Source organism: Lactuca saligna, chromosome 1 (assembly GCF_052625555.1).
Source record: "Lactuca saligna cultivar CGN05327 chromosome 1, ASM5262555v1, whole genome shotgun sequence".
NCBI classification, from domain to species: domain Eukaryota; kingdom Viridiplantae; phylum Streptophyta; class Magnoliopsida; order Asterales; family Asteraceae; genus Lactuca; species Lactuca saligna.
Window position 1 is genome coordinate 193,527,212 of NC_136417.1, and position 16,215 is coordinate 193,543,426.

Here is a 16,215-nt window from a genome sequence, read left to right on the forward strand (position 1 = left end):
GTGCCTTAGACCCCTGAGTATAGTGAGGATAACTCACCTTTCAATTGTCGTATGAACTAGAAAGCTCAACTCCCGGATCACCAACACGAACTTCACTACCTATAGATACCATAAAATCCTCTTTCATAAATCTCCAAATTCCCAGAGTACCCTCAGAAGTCAACTGGTCAACTCATGGTTGAAATCAAAGTCCACAGTCAAAGTCAACAGTCCATGTTGACTCGACTCGTCCAGTGCAGTTCACCTACTCTTCGATTCCTTCCTGAACTCGAGAAGTCGTGAAATCCTTGATTGGCTCGTTGAGTTCTCCTTTAACTCGCTAAGTTCATACGTGTCCAAGAATTGGGAGAAACCCCAGTCGACTTGTCAGATCTTCTAACTGTTAGAATAATGTCTAAGGCCGCAACTAAATTAGTCAAGTACTTGACCCGATTGTGCATGGTCCTTTTGGGTTGCCTTCACCATAGCAACTTGGTAGGATGATTTATTATGAGAGAATAGATATTATTAATATATTATGAGAATAATATAATGAATAATAATATTGTTATTTGATTAATATAAGTCATAGATTAATTAGTATTAATTTGGTGACTTAAAGATATTAATTAAATAAGAGGGTATAAACTTTCAATTGTTTGATAGTTACAGTTTAGGCTAACAATCCTTATAGGATATAGGGTGGACGATTTCTAGGGCTAGGATAAGCCTAAAATCATCCAAGGCATATCCAAGGAAAGGATTAGGATTACTTAGAGTCTAAGTTATCCAATTAGGGTTGAAGGGTGAAACCCTAGGAGCCTTACAAGTATAAATAGACCGCTTGGGATAGGGAAATCAACACCTCCTCTACAGCAAGGATACCCTGGCCGATTTCCTCGTCTCTCCTCTCTCTCAAATCATTCTCTTTGCTAGTTGGTGTTTGTAAGCCATTAGAGGAGTGATAATTGTGACTCTAAAGCTCCAAGAACAAGAAGATCAAACAAGTGTTTCAAGGTATGCTTCTAACTCTGGTTTTGTATTATTCTTATACCTAATTAGCCATTAGGAGTCTTGGATTCAACGCATGTTTAATTAGAGAAACCTAGATCCAAGCATTAGGGTTTGTATGCGCACATAGGAATGTTCTTATGTACAAAACCCATCAGTGGTATCAGAGCCTACATTGGTTTCTATTAAATTGATGCTTAATTGTTTGAATGTTAACTGCAAAATTCGATTTTTTTGTTTCTGAGTCATGGAGTCGGCGAGTCCCATAGTGGACTCGGCGAGTCCAGTTTGGGTACTTGGCGAGTCCGAGCGTCAGGAAGAGCCAAAATCGGGTTTTTTTCATATTTATCTTATGGAAACTTACCTTTATCATATTAGATCAACCCAAATCCGATTTTATGATATATATGACTATATTTTTTGATCTAATTGAAGATATTTATCAATTAATAAAATATTTAATTTCCTTATATGATAATTATTAATTATTTTGATTTAAATGGTAAATTGTTTTTCAAGAAATCATAAATAAATCAAATATGGATAACTATATGATTAATTGTTAATTTGAATTATTTGTTATTTGATCATTTATCTTTTAAATGTTTAAAAACTTGCCCTCAAGTTTGAATTATTTGTTGATAACTTAGGAAATGATGTTGTATGCATGGATTCTTCCAATAGTATGAATAAGGCATCCTTATGGCATTGTCGTCTTGAACATGTCAACAAGAAACGCATAGCCCAACTCCAAAAGGATGGAGTATTGGAGTCATTCGGCCTTAGGGAAGATGACACATGCAAGTCTTGTTTACTTGGAAGCATGACTAAGTCACCCTTCGTTGGTACGTGCGAAAGGGGTGAGGGTCTATTGGACCTCATACATACCGATGTGTGTGGACCGTTTAGATCTACCACGAAGGATGGAAACCGCTTCTACATGACTTTTACCGATGACTATAGTAGATATGGGTATATCCACTTAATCAAGCAAAAGTCAGAAACTTTTGAAAAGGTCTAAGAGTTCAAGAATGAAGTGGAGAATCAATTGGGTAGGAAGATCAAGATGCTTCGATCCGATCGACGAGGAGAGTACCTAAGTCTTGACTTCCACGATTATCTCAAGGAGTGTGGAATAGTTTCACAATTGAATGGTGTGGCAGAAAGGTGTAATCGAACCTTGTTGGACATGGTTTGCTCTATGATGAATCATGCTTCGCTATCTATCTCTTTTTGGGGGTATGCCTTAGAGACTGCCACCCATATCCTTAACCGAGTCCCTACTAAGAAGGTTGCCAAAACACCTCACGAGATGTGGACGGGGAAAGCGCCTTCGTTAGCACATATCAAGGTTTGGGGTTGCGAGGCTTTCGTAAGACGAGATACTCACGACAAACTCGAACCTCGTAGTGAGCGATGTATTTTCATCGGCTACCCGCAGAAATCCTTTGGATATCTCTTCTATAGACTGAAGGACAATGTTGTCTTTGTTGCGAGGAGAGGAGTTTTCCAAGAGCAAGAACTCATAGGCCAAGGAGACAGTGCGAGGCAAATCGATCTTGAAGAGATTCAAGAGTCGATAGATGAAGGAACCTCTACCGTTGGCGCTCAACCCGAGGAGGAAACTCCGGTTGAACCGATTAACATAGCATTACCTCTTAGACATTCCGAAAGAGTTAGAGTTCAACCCCAGTTGTATGGTTTTCATATAACTACCGAAGGGGACACGTATATTAGTGATAGTACACTAATAAACCTTGAAGAACCTAATAGCTATAAGGAAGCCATGGTAGGACCGGAGTTTGCAAAATGGAAATAGGCAATGGATAGCGAGATCCAATCCATGTACGATAACCAAGTTTGGAATTTGGTTGATAATGTGCCCGGACGTAAGACCGTTGGGTGCAAATGGGTCTTCAAGAAGAAGACCGACGTGGATGGAAAAGTACACACGTATAAAGCGCGATTGGTTGCGAAGGGCTTTACTCAAACTCCCGGAGTTGACTATGAAGAGACCTTCTCACCAGTTGCGAAGATAAAGCCTATTAGAGTGATGCTAGCTATTTCCGCATTTCATGATTATGAGATTTGGCAAATGGATGTCAAGACCGCTTTCCTTAATGGGAAGTTGGCTGAGGATGTTTACATGGCTCAGCCAGAGGGGTTTGTGGATCCGAAGCATCCGAATAGAGTGTTTAAGCTTGAGAAGTCCATTTATGGTCTTAAGCAAGCATCTCACAGATGGAATCTTTTCTTCGATGAGAAAGTCAAAGAGTTTGGATTTGTACGAAGCGAAGATGAATCATGTGTATATGTCAAAGTCAGAGGGAATATAGTAAGCTTCCTCGTTCTATATGTCGATGACATATTACTCATAGGAAACGACGTCCCGACTCTGCAGAAGGTTAAGTCCTGGCTCGGGAAGTGCTTCGCTATGAAGGACCTCGGAGAGGCTTCCTATATTTTGGGAATAAGTATACTAAGAGAAAGAAGTAAGAGACTAATAGGACTTAGTCAAAACACTTTCTCAGAGAAGGTATTAAAACGTTTTAGTATGGAAAACTCAAAGAAGTGAGAATTACCGATACAAAGTAATGCCAAGTTGACTAAGACTCAAAGTCCGAGTACCGAAGCTGAGATAGTTGAAATGAGCCGAGTTCCATACGCTTCCGCAGTTGGCTCAATCATGTACGCTATGACTTGTACTCGCCCTGATGTAGCCTTTGCTTTGAGCATGGTTAGTAGATATCAAGGGAACCCTGGCAGAGCTCATTGGATTGCGTTGAAGAATATCCTTAAGTACCTTCGGAGGACGAAGGAATGGTTCTTAGTCCTCGGAGGGAGTGATGACTTGAAGGTGCGAGGGTATAGTGACTCCAACTTTCAAACCGACAGAGACAACTACTGTTCGCAGTCGGGCTGGGTCTTTACCCTGAATGGAGGAGCAGTGACTTGAAAAAGTTACGAGCAGGAAACCGTAGCTGATTCAATGTGCGAATCAGAGTACATTGTAGCGAGCAAAGCGTCGAAGGAGGCAATATGGCTGAAGAACTTCATTGGTGATCTTGGAGTTGTGCCTGCCATAAAAGAGCACATGGAGATTTTCTATGATAATGAAGGAGCGGTTGCCTTGACCAAGGAACCAAGAGATCATGGTAGATCACGACATATCGACAGAAAATATCACTTTATTAGACATCGTGTAGAAGAAGGACAACTCGTAGTGAAGAGGATATCATCAGAAGATAACCCAGTAGATCCGCTTACGAAGGGACTGAGTAGGGTTAAGCATTTGCAGCATGCTAGGAGTATTGGGCTGAAGGATGATATTAGCTTAGATTAGATAGTATTAGAAACGCGTAATAGATAAATGTAATTAACATTTGATGATTAAATAAAGGACTTTTATTTATATGTAATATTACTGTCTGATGTTAATTGTTTAACTATTGTTTCACTTTGCATGTTTTGACTTCCAGAATAATTGAGTTTATTAAGAATAATCGAATTGTTCAAATTGTCCACAATCGTTCATATATCGGAAGTAGATATGAATGAAGATTGTCATGAATAGGTGTCTACAGTGTCTAAATGGTATTAGACATAGCAAAAGATTGTTGCAACGTTAATGAGTGCTTATGAACTAGTTTTGAGCATTGGAACAAACCCGCGCTTGCTGGAATCACCCTATGGAATGAGATAGAAAAAGGGTGATCGCAAGATGATAATATCATATCGTCTTAAAACCTAGATATATGGTTTGTTATTTGTTAATTGATTGTACATTGATGATGCGAAAACGCATTGGTAACTCAATGTTATAAAATGCATTATTGTGTATAGTTGGTTAATGAATAAGTAAATGCATATAAGTCGAAGTTTATCTGTAACTTTTATCCTAAGAAGGAAAAAGTGATATCTCGGCCGCTCGATGATTTGATTTGACTTATGTGCCAAGCCCGGTCATAACTGAATTGATGTGTTCGATTAAGTTCTATGTCAATTAAATCGGAGATCGAGAAACCAAATGCTAGACTAATTATTCCATAGAATTGTCAGCATGATATCTAACAGAGGACTGTACGATCTCTTATCTAAAGGACAAGATTGATTAGATCAGATTTTGACAAAGTCTTTGAGAGCTACGATTGCAAATCGGATTGTACTTGTGCATATAGTTACTAGACTTATCCAAGTGGGAGACTGTTGGAATAGTGTCTAAGGCTGCAACTAAATTAGGCAAGTACTTGACCCGATTGTGCATGGTCCTTTTGGGTTTCCTTCACCATAGCAACTTGGTAGGATGATTTATTATGAGAGAATAGATATTATTAATATATTATGAGAATAACATAATGAATAATAATATTGTTATTTGATTAATATAATTCATAGATTAATTAGTATTAATTTGGTGACTTAAAGATATTAATTAAATAAGAGGGTATAAATTATCAATTGTTTGATAGTTACACTTTAGGCTAAGAATCCTTATAGGATATTGGGTGGACGATTTCTAGGGCTAGGATAAGCCTAAAATCGTCCAAGGCATATCCATGGAAAGGATTAGGATTACTTAGAGTCTAAGTTATCCAATTAGGGTTGAAGGGTGAAACCCTAGGAGCCTTACAAGTATAAATAGACCGCTTGGGATAGGGAAATCGGCACCTCCTCTACAGCAAGGATAGCCTGGCTGATTTTCTCCTCTCACCTCTCTCTCAAATCATTCTATTTGCTAGTTGGTGTTTGTAAGCCATTAGAGGAGTGACAATTATGACTCTAAAGCTCCAAGAACAAGAAGATCAAACAAGTGTTTCAAGGTATGCTTCTAACTCTGGTTTTGTATTGTTCTTATACCTAATTAGCCATTAGGAGTCTTGGATTCAACGCGTGTTTAATTAGAGAAACCTAAATCCAAGCATTAGGATTTGTATGCGCACATAGGAATGTTCTTATGTACAAAACCCATCACTAACGACTCGCCGAGTTCAAGGCAAACTTCAATGGACTCGCTGAGTTGTTCATCCAACTCGTCGACTTCATGGCCATCTTCATTGGGCTCGCCGAGTTGTTCATTCAACTCACCGAGTCCTCAAAGACCTTCTTCCATGCAGACGCTTTTTAAGCCATGGAAAGGCTCCAGATTACAGATCCAAGCTTCTAAGGCATGATTATCACGTAAAGTTGCAAACTTTACGCACATGAAAGGTTCTAAAGGGCCTAAATGACCAATATATTCCCCCAATGGAGCTTTACACCTTGGGAGAGTCTCATTCTTGTACAAGCTGGAAACTTTATGTACTAAGAAGCCCAAAGGAGCTTAGTTCTGAAGTTACAACTTCAGATCTGAGATTGCAAAGAAGAATAGCTTCCAAACATACTATGAAAACCCTAGAATTTTACCAAAGAGGGGATCTAGAATGAATGAGGTTTGGGTAATGATTTACACCTTCCAGAAGATGCTAAATACAATAGATTTCAGGTCCTTCAAGCTCCTTGCTTCTGAATGCTTGATCCCCAAGCTCTTTTCTCCAAGAAAATCCTCCTCCAAGCTTAAGAATGCACAAAATGAGCACACACACACGATTAGGGATTTAGATGGACAAGAAAAAGTGAAGGGGAGGATAGGGAAGGCCAATGATCCTTTAAATAAGGTGAAATACCCCGAAATTTAGGGTTTCATTTGCCAGCTCCTACTCGTCGAGTCCCCTTATGGACTCAGCGAGTAGGTCACTAAACATGCGATCCCACCCCACTGCTATTCGACGAGTAGGGAAACCAACTCGTCGAGTAGGACTTAAAACCAAAGAACCTTTTTATTTAATCAATACCTAAGAATCAAGGCGTTACAATTCTCCCCCACTTCCACTAGACTTCGTCCTCGAAGTCTGCTGTAGCAAATAACTCTGGGTAATGCTCGTGCATCTCCACCTCCGGCTCCCATGTCCATTCAGACCCCCTCCGATGCTCCCACTGCACCTTCACCAAAGGTATTTCTTTGTTCCACAAAATCTTCTTCTTCTCCAGAATGGGCACAGGCCTCTCCATGTAATTTAGGCGCTCATCGACCTGCACATCATCCAGTTATACTACCGCCTCCTAATCCATGACACACTTTCGTAGCTTCGAAACGTGGAAAGTGTTGTGGATCCGACTAAGCTCTTCCGGCAGTTCTAATCTGTAAGCCACCTTGCCAACCCTGGTAATGATCCTGAATGGCCCAATGAAGACAGAACCCAATTTTCCCCTCTTCCTGAAACGAATCACACCCTTACAGGGTGAGACTTTCAAAAGTACCATGTCACCCACCTGAAACTCTAACTCAGATCAACGTTTGTCAGTGTAATTCTTCTGCCGACTCTAAGCGGTCTGCAATTGTTGCCTAATCTGCTGAATTTTCTCGGTAGTCTACAGGACTACATCCATCCGTCCCATCACCCTGTTTCTGACCTCACCCCAACAAACTGGTGTGCGACATTTCCGTCCATACAACATCTCGAAAGGCGGGGCGCCAATGCTAGCATGGTAACTGTTGTTGTAGGCGAACTCTACAAGCGGTAGGTAGGAATCCTAACTCCCACCGAAGTCAATGACACACGCTATCAACATGTCCTCGAGGGTCTGAATGGTCCACTTGCTCTGCCCATCTATCTGGGGATGAAATGTTGTGATGAAGTGCAATCGTGTGCCCAGTTCCTCGTGGAACATCTGCCAGAAACGGGAGGTAAATCTAACATCCCGGTCAGTGACAATGAAGATCGGGACCCTATGGCGAGCAACGATCGCTCAGAAGTACACATCGGCCAACTTCTCGGCCGATGAACTCTCCCGTATAGCCAAGAAATGCACACTCTCGGAAGCTTGGTAATAAAGTCCATCGTGATTTGTTCCCATTTCCACAAAGGAATCTCTAGGGGCTGCAACTTGCCATGCGGCCTCTGATGCTTAGCCTTAACCATCCTACAGGTCAAGCACCTCTCAACATATCAAACGATTTCTTGTTTCATGCATGGCCACTGGTTGCTCAAACTCAAATCCCTGTACATTTTGGTGGCCCCCGGATGAATAAAGAAGTGAGACTTATGAGCCTCCTCCATGACTGTTTGTCTGACTCCACCAGACATCGGAGCCCATAACCGACCGCATCGGGTCAACAAGCCCCGGCTATCCTGCACAAACCAGGCATTCTCTCCCTTGATCCTTTCCAGTTTCCAGTTCTCTGGTCGCATTTCGTCCACCTGAGCATCTCTGATCAAACTCACTAGCGGAGAATCCATCTCTATCCATATACATACCGCTAGGGTGGAAGACCCAGTTGATTTGCGGCTCAAAGCATCCATAACCACATTCACTTGACCAGGGTGGTAAAGGATTTCACAATCGTAGTCCTTAACTACATCTAGCCACCTGCGCTGCCTCATGTTTAGGTTCGGCCGATCCATGATACGCCTCAAGCTCTTGTGATCCGTGTATATGGTACACCGGACCCCATAAAGGTAATGTCTCCATATCTTGAGGGTAAACACCACCGCCCCCAGCCCCAAGTCATGCGTAGGGTATCTCGTCTCATGCAGCTTCACCTGTCGCGATGTGTAAGCTTCACTCGCCCTCTCTGCCTGAGGACCGCCCCCAATCATGTGATGGATGCATCACAGAACACTACACAATCCTCAACTCCCTCTGGGAGCATCAAGACTGGGGCCTGGCACAATTAATGCTAGACGGTCTCGAACGCCCTCTACTGCTCAGGGCCCCACCAGAAATCCACCCCCTTCCTCGTCAGACGAGTGAGGGGTACCGCAATCTTGGAGAAATCCTGAATTAATCTTCGATAGTACCCTACCAAGCCTAAAAAGCTCCTAATGTTTGAGTGAGATTTCGGAACCTCCCACTGCATGACTGCCTCGATTTTGGCTAGGTCGACCAAAATCCCATCCTGGTTAACGAGGTGTCCTAGGAATTGGACCTCTTGTAACCAAAACTTGCATTTTGAGAACTTGGCATAAAGCTGTTCTCGCCTCAAAACTCCCAATAACTCCCGCAAATGCTCCTCGTGCTGCTCTCGAGTCTTGGAATACACCAAGATATCATTTATGAACACGATGACTGAGCGATCCAGCATTGGTCTGCAGACCTGATTCATCAAGTCCATGAATACTATTGGTGCATTGGTCAGCCTGAACGGCATAACCACGAACTTGTAATGACCATAACGAGTCCGAAACGCGGTCTTCTCCACGACTTCCTCTATGACCCTAACCTGATGATATCCAGACCTCAAGTCTATCTTGGAAAACCATGACGCACCCTGCAATTGATCGAAAATATCATCTATCCTCGGGAGTGGATGACGGTTCTTCAACGTTAACTTGTTTAATTCCCGATAATTAATGTACATCCTGAAGAACCGTCCTGCTTCCTAACAAAGAGTATCGGTGCTCCCCATGGAGAACTGCTCGGACAAATGAACTGCTTTCCCAGCAGCTCCTGTACATGTGATGACAACTCTTGCATCTCTGATGGTGCCAATCGGTATGGCGCCTTGGCGATAGGGGTCGCACCTGGCACTAAGTCGATCCTGAACTCAACCTGCCTCTTCAGAGGCACTCCGGGTAACTCCTAAGGGAACACATCGGCAAACTCCCTAACCACTGGAACCTATGAAACTGAAGTCTGATCCCTGACCCGCGTATCCACCACATACGCTAAAAATCCCACGCACCCGTGTTGGATGTACTGTCGAGCCTTGGCAGCTGAACAAAACCCTGATCTCACTCTGGTGTCCTCGCCATAAACAATTAGTTCTCCCCCACTTGGGGTTCGGACTATAACTCGCTGACCCTCGCAATCTATCATGGCACCAAAATGGCTAAGCCAATCCATCCCTACGATTACACACACTTGCCTCATGGGAATCGGTATCATATCAATCTGAAAGGGCACTCCGAAGATCTCCAAATCGCACCCTTGATATATCGAAGAAGCAAAAACTCCATGTACGTTGGCGATAGTGACTCGCAATGGACACTCTAGCTCGCCCACTAGCACACCAAACTATTGGAATAGTGTCTAAGGCTGCAACTATATTAGGCAAGTATTTGATCCAGTTGTGCATGGTCCTTTTGGGTTGCCTTCACCATAGCAACTTGATGGATGATTTGTTAAGAGAGAGTAAATATTATAAGGAATAATATATGGTTATTTGATTAATATAAGTCATAGATTAATTGGAATTAATTTGGTGACTTAAAGAGATTAATTAAATAAGAGGGTATAAACTGTCAATTGTTTGATAGTTACACTTTAGACTATAAATCCTTATCCATGATAGGATGGACGATTTCTAGGGCTTGGATAAGCCAAAATCGTCCATAGGGTTATCAAGGAAAGGATATGGATCAACTTAAAGTCTAAGTTATCCAATTAGGGTTAAAGTTGTAATCCTTAAGGAGTCTACAAGTATAAATAGACCCTAGGGGTGAGGGAATTCGACACACCATCTAAAGTAGAGATACTCTGGCCGAATTCCTCCCCTCTCCTCTCTCCTAAATCATCTTGCTTGCTATTGGTGTTTGTAAGCCATTAGAGGAGTGACATTTGTGACTCTAGAAGCTCCAAGACAACAAGATCAACAAGGAATCCAAAGGTATTATTCTAGATCTCTTTCAATGTTGTTATTTAACCTAATTAGCCATTCGAAGTCTTGGATTCAAAGCATGTTTAATTAGAAAGCCTAGATCCGAGCATTAGGGTTTTGCATGCGCACATAGGAAAGTTCTTATGGCTAAAACCCATCAGTGGTATCAGAGCCTGGCTTGGTTTTCTTTAAATTGTTGCTTGATTAACTGAAACAAACCTGCAAAATTTGATTTTTGGGTTTATGAGTCATGGACTCGGGGAGTTCCAAAGTGGACTCAACGAGTAGGCCTGACTCGACGAGTCCCTTTGTGTACTCGGCGAGTCCGGGTGTCAGGATTAGGCAAAACCGGGATTTTTTCATGTTTATCTTATGGAAACTTACCTTAATCATATTAGATCAACCCTAATCTGATTTTTTGATATATATGACTATAATCTTGATCTAATTAAAGATATTTATCATCTAATAAAATATTTAATTCCCTTATATGATAAATGATTAATTATAATCTTAATTGGAATTATTTGTTATTTGATCCTCCATGTTTTAAAGTGTTTAAAACTTTCCCTCAAGTTTTGAAATTTATATTTGTGATTAAAAGGTTTTAATTTAGACAACTTAAATTTCAAACCCTACGTTTTAAAAGGTTTAAAACACAACCTTATACTAATATGATATTACTAGAATAATATATATATGTATAACTAAATGCTAGTCTTACCGTTAGTAGGCCTCATTCATGAAGCCGATCTATAAGGTGGGTATAAGGTTGCGGCCTATAAAATGGCGCTTAATGGGTGTACACTCACACCCACGGCTTGCTTAATTGGTGGAGGGTCGTTAGCCGAACGGGTAGGATAGGGCAACCTCATCCTCTCATTAAAAGTATAATAAGAAATACAAAGTAACTACACGTTTTAAAAATTTCCCAATCTTAGTTACTTTAGGAAAAGTGAATTGATGCAATCCCATGAAATTACACTTTGCACCCTTGCTAAGAAGTTAGTGGAGCGTGTGTGGATTACCGTCACACTAATTGGTTCTAAGCAAAGGTGGCAAAGGGTGATTCATTGTTTATCATAGTTCGATGGAGCGTGTCTGGTTTACCGGCACATCGAATAGGTGATTGTTACAATGAAGGCACCATGTGAATTTGCATGGTAATTCACACCCGCTTTGTGATCCTCGGTATCCCAGTCACAAACAAGAGGGGCATATCGAGATTTAAACATGCCATTGAATAGTTCAATGAATCTCATCCGAACCTAGGAATTCTCAATACACTAAGGACTAATAGTCTAGGTTTTGTAATGGAGAATTAGTGAATCGTCATTCACTTACCTTCAATTTCATTTCATGTTAGATTACGGCATCCCTTTTCTAATATGTAAATGTTATTGTTGGATCCTAACCCTAATTTTTCTTATTGGGTGATAATTAGGGATTCTTATTCTAATCTATCTTTGTCCTTTCTATAGATGTCGAACACAAACAACGCTGCTGCGAGTTCTTTCACGTTGATGAGCCTTTGCCAAAAGGTCACCTTCGATGGAACGAACTTTAGCGAATGGATAAGATACATTCGCACCATTGCTCGCTACGAGGATAAGGAGTATGTCCTCGATGAAAAGCTTGAGAAGATCAACCCCGAAATCGCTACTCCGGCTGAAATCACCGCTTTTGAGACTCATGAGCGAGATGCAACGAAGGTACATTGCATCATGATTGCCACCATGAACTCCGAATTCCAAAAGTCCTACAAGGACATGTATCCATACGAGATGCATCAACACTTATTGGAGAGGTACCACCAAAACGCGAGACAAGAGCGTTATGAGATTTTCACTAACATGATCTCCGCTAAGATGGGTCATGGAGAATCTCTTACCGTGCACCTGCAAAAGATGCAAAGGTATGTCGATCGCCTTCGCAAGTTAAATGTTGACTTTGGGGAAGACCTAACGATCGACATGGTGCTTCACTCTTTGCCTCTGATGTACAACTAATTTAGGATGACCTACCACATGAACAAAGAGGAGGTCACCCTAAGCAAACTCCAAGATCTTTTGAGAGTCGCTGAGAGCAACTTCAAAGACAAGTCTGTTGCACCTACTCCCAATCCGTCTGCTGCTCCTGTCTTGGCAATTGGTCAAGGAAAGGGAAAGAAGAGGAAGGCTTCATCGAAGAACTATCGCAAGGTTAAAGCCCAAGATGGTGCCTCTTCTAGTGGGACCAAAGTTGATCCCTCTAAGCCCTATCCTAACCCGAAGGAGGCAGAGTGCCACCACTGCCACAAGATAGGACATTGGAAGAGAAGCTGCCCAGAATACCAGCAAACCATCAAAGAAGGAAAGATCAAGCCATCTTTCGCAGGTATATACACAATTAAATCTAACGATTCTAATCATGCTATTTCTTGGGTTCTTGACACCGGTTGTGGTTATCACATTTGTTCAAATGTGCAGGGACTAAGAAGAAGTAGGGATGTGGAGCAAGGAAGGATCAATCAAATCATGGGGAACAGAAGATCGTCGCCTGTTACCAAGATTGGAGTGTATTCTTTAGTGCTTAGGAATAATTTGTGTTTAGATTTGAACAATTTTTGCTATTCGCCAGAAATGGCTAGAAACATCATTTCATCTCATGGTTTATATAGACAAGGATTTAGATTTTCTTTTAATAATGAGAATGGTTCTATTTTGGCTTATCTAAATAGTGTCTTTTACTTTGAAGCTATACCATGTAATGGAATATATGAAACTGTTATGATTGTTGATAACTTAGGAAATGATGTTTTGAATATTGATTCTTCCACTAGTTTGGATAAAGCATCCTTGTGGCATTGCCGTCTTGGACATGTCAACAAGAAACGCATAGCCCAACTCCAAAAGGATGGAGTGTTGGAGTCATTCGACCTTAGGGAAGATGACGCATGCGAGTCTTGTTTACTTGGAAAGATGACTAAGTCACCCTCCACGAATACTTGTGAAAGGGGTGAGGGGCTATTGGACCTAATACATACCGATGTATGTGGACCCTTTAGATCAACCACGAAGGATGGGAACCGCTTCTATGTGACTTTTACCAATGATTATAGTAGATATGGGTATATCTATTTAATCAAGCAAAAGTCAGAAACCTTTGAAAAGTTCAAAGAGTTCAAGAATGAAGTGGAGAATCAATTGGGCAGGAAAATCAAGATGCTTCGATCCGATCGAGGAGGAGAGTACCTAAGTCTTGAATTCCACGATTATCTCAAGGAGTGTGGAATAGTTTCGCAATTGACGCCTCCTAGGACACCGCAGTTGAATGGTGTGGCAGAAAGGCGTAATCGAACCTTATTGGATATGGTTCGCTCTATGATGAGTCGTGCTTCACTACCTATCTTCTTTTGGGGGTATGCCTTAGAGACTGCCGCCCATATCCTTAACCGAGTCCCTACTAAGAAGGTTGCCAAAACACCTCACGAGATGTGGATGGGGAAAGCTCCCTCGTTGGTACATATCAAGGTTTGGGGTTGCGAGGCTTTCGTAAGACGAGATACTCACGACAAGCTTGAACCTCGAAGTGAGCGATGTATTTTCATCGGCTACCCGCAGACATCCTTTGGATATCTCTTCCATAGACCAAAAGATAATGTTGTCTTTGTTGCGAGGAGAGGAGTTTTCCAAGAGCGAGAACTCATGAGCCAAGGAGACATTGGGAGGCAAATCGAACTTGAAGAGATTCAAGAGTCGAGAGATGAAGGAACCTCTACCACTGGCATTCAACCCGAGGAGGAAACTCTGGTTGAACCGATTGACGAATCCTTACCTCTTAGACGTTCCGATAGAGTTAGAGTTCATCCCCAGTTTTATGGTTTTCATATTACTACCGAAGGGGACACGTATATTAGTGATGGTACACTAATAAATCTTGATGAACCTAATAGCTATAAGGAAGCCATGGCAGGCCCGGAGTCTGCAAAATGGAAAGAGGCAATGGATAGCGAGATCCAATCCATGTACGATAACCAAGTTTGGAATTTGGTTGATTATGTGCCCGGACGTAAGACCGTTGGGTGCAAATGGATCTTCAAGAAGAAGACCGACGTGGATGGGAACGTACACACGTATAAAGCGCGATTGGTTGCGAAGGGCTTTACTCAAACTCCAGGAGTTGACTATGATGAGACCTTCTCACCAGTTGCGAAGATTAAATCTATTAGAGTGATGCTAGAAATTGCCGCATTTCATGATTATGAGATTTGGCAAATGGATGTCAAGACCGCCTTCCTTAACGGAAAGTTGGCTGAGGATGTTTACATGGCTCAGCCAGAGGGGTTTGTGAATCCGAAGCATCCAAATAGAGTGTGTAAGCTTGAGAAGTCCATTTATGGACTTAAGCAAGCATCTCGCAGATGGAATCTTTGCTTCGATGAGAAAGTCAAAGATTTGGATTTGTACGAAGCGAAGACGAATCTTGTGTATATGTCAAAGCTAGTGGGAGTATAGTAAGCTTCCTCGTTCTATATGTCGATGACATATTACTCATAGGAAATGACATCCCGACTCTGCAGGAAGTCAAGTCCTGGCTCGGGAAGTGTTTCGCTATGAAGGACCTCGGAGTGGCTTCTTATATTTTGGGAATAAGGATAGTAAGAGAAAGAAGTAAGAGACTAATTGGACTTAGTCAGAATACTTACTTAGAGAAGGTACTAAAACGTTTTAGTATGGAAAACTCAAAGAAGGGAGAACTACCGATACAAGGAAATGCCAAGTTGAGTAAGACTCAAAGTCCGAGTACCGAAGCTGAAATAGCTGAAATGAGCCGAATACCATATGCTTCCGCAGTTGGCTCAATCATGTATGCTATGACTTGTACTCGCCCTGATGTAGCCTTTGCTTTGAGCATGGTTAGCAGATATCAAGGGAACCCTGGCAAAGCACATTGGATTGCGGTGAAGAACATCCTTAAGTACCTTCGGAGGATGAAAGAATGGTTCTTAGTCCTTGGAGGGAGTGATGACTTGAAGGTGCGAGGGTATAGTGATGCCAGTTTTCAGACCGATAGGGACAACTACCGTTCGCAGTCGGGCTGGGTCTTTACCCTAAACGGAGGAGCAGTAACTTGGAAGAGTTCCAAGTAAGAAACCGTAGCTGATTCAACGTGCGAATCAGAGTACATCGCAGCGAGCGAAGCGTCGAAGGAGGCGATATGGCTAAAGAACTTCATTGGTGATCTTGGAGTTGTGCCTGCCATAAAGGAGCCCATGGAGATTTTCTGTGATAACGAAGGTGCGGTTGCCTTGACCATGGAACCGAGGAATCATGGTAGATCTCGACATATCGACAGAAAATATCACTTCATTAGACATCGTGTAGAAGAAGGACAACTCATAGTTAAGAGGATATCATCAGAAGATAACCCAGCAGATCCGCTTACGAAGGGACTGAGTAGGGTTAAGCACTTGCAGCATGCTAGGAGTATTGGGCTAAAGGATGATATTAGTATAGATTAGATAGTATTAGAAACGTATAATAGATAAATGTAATTAACATTTGATAATTAAATAAAGGAGTTTTATTTATAAGTAAAGTTACTGT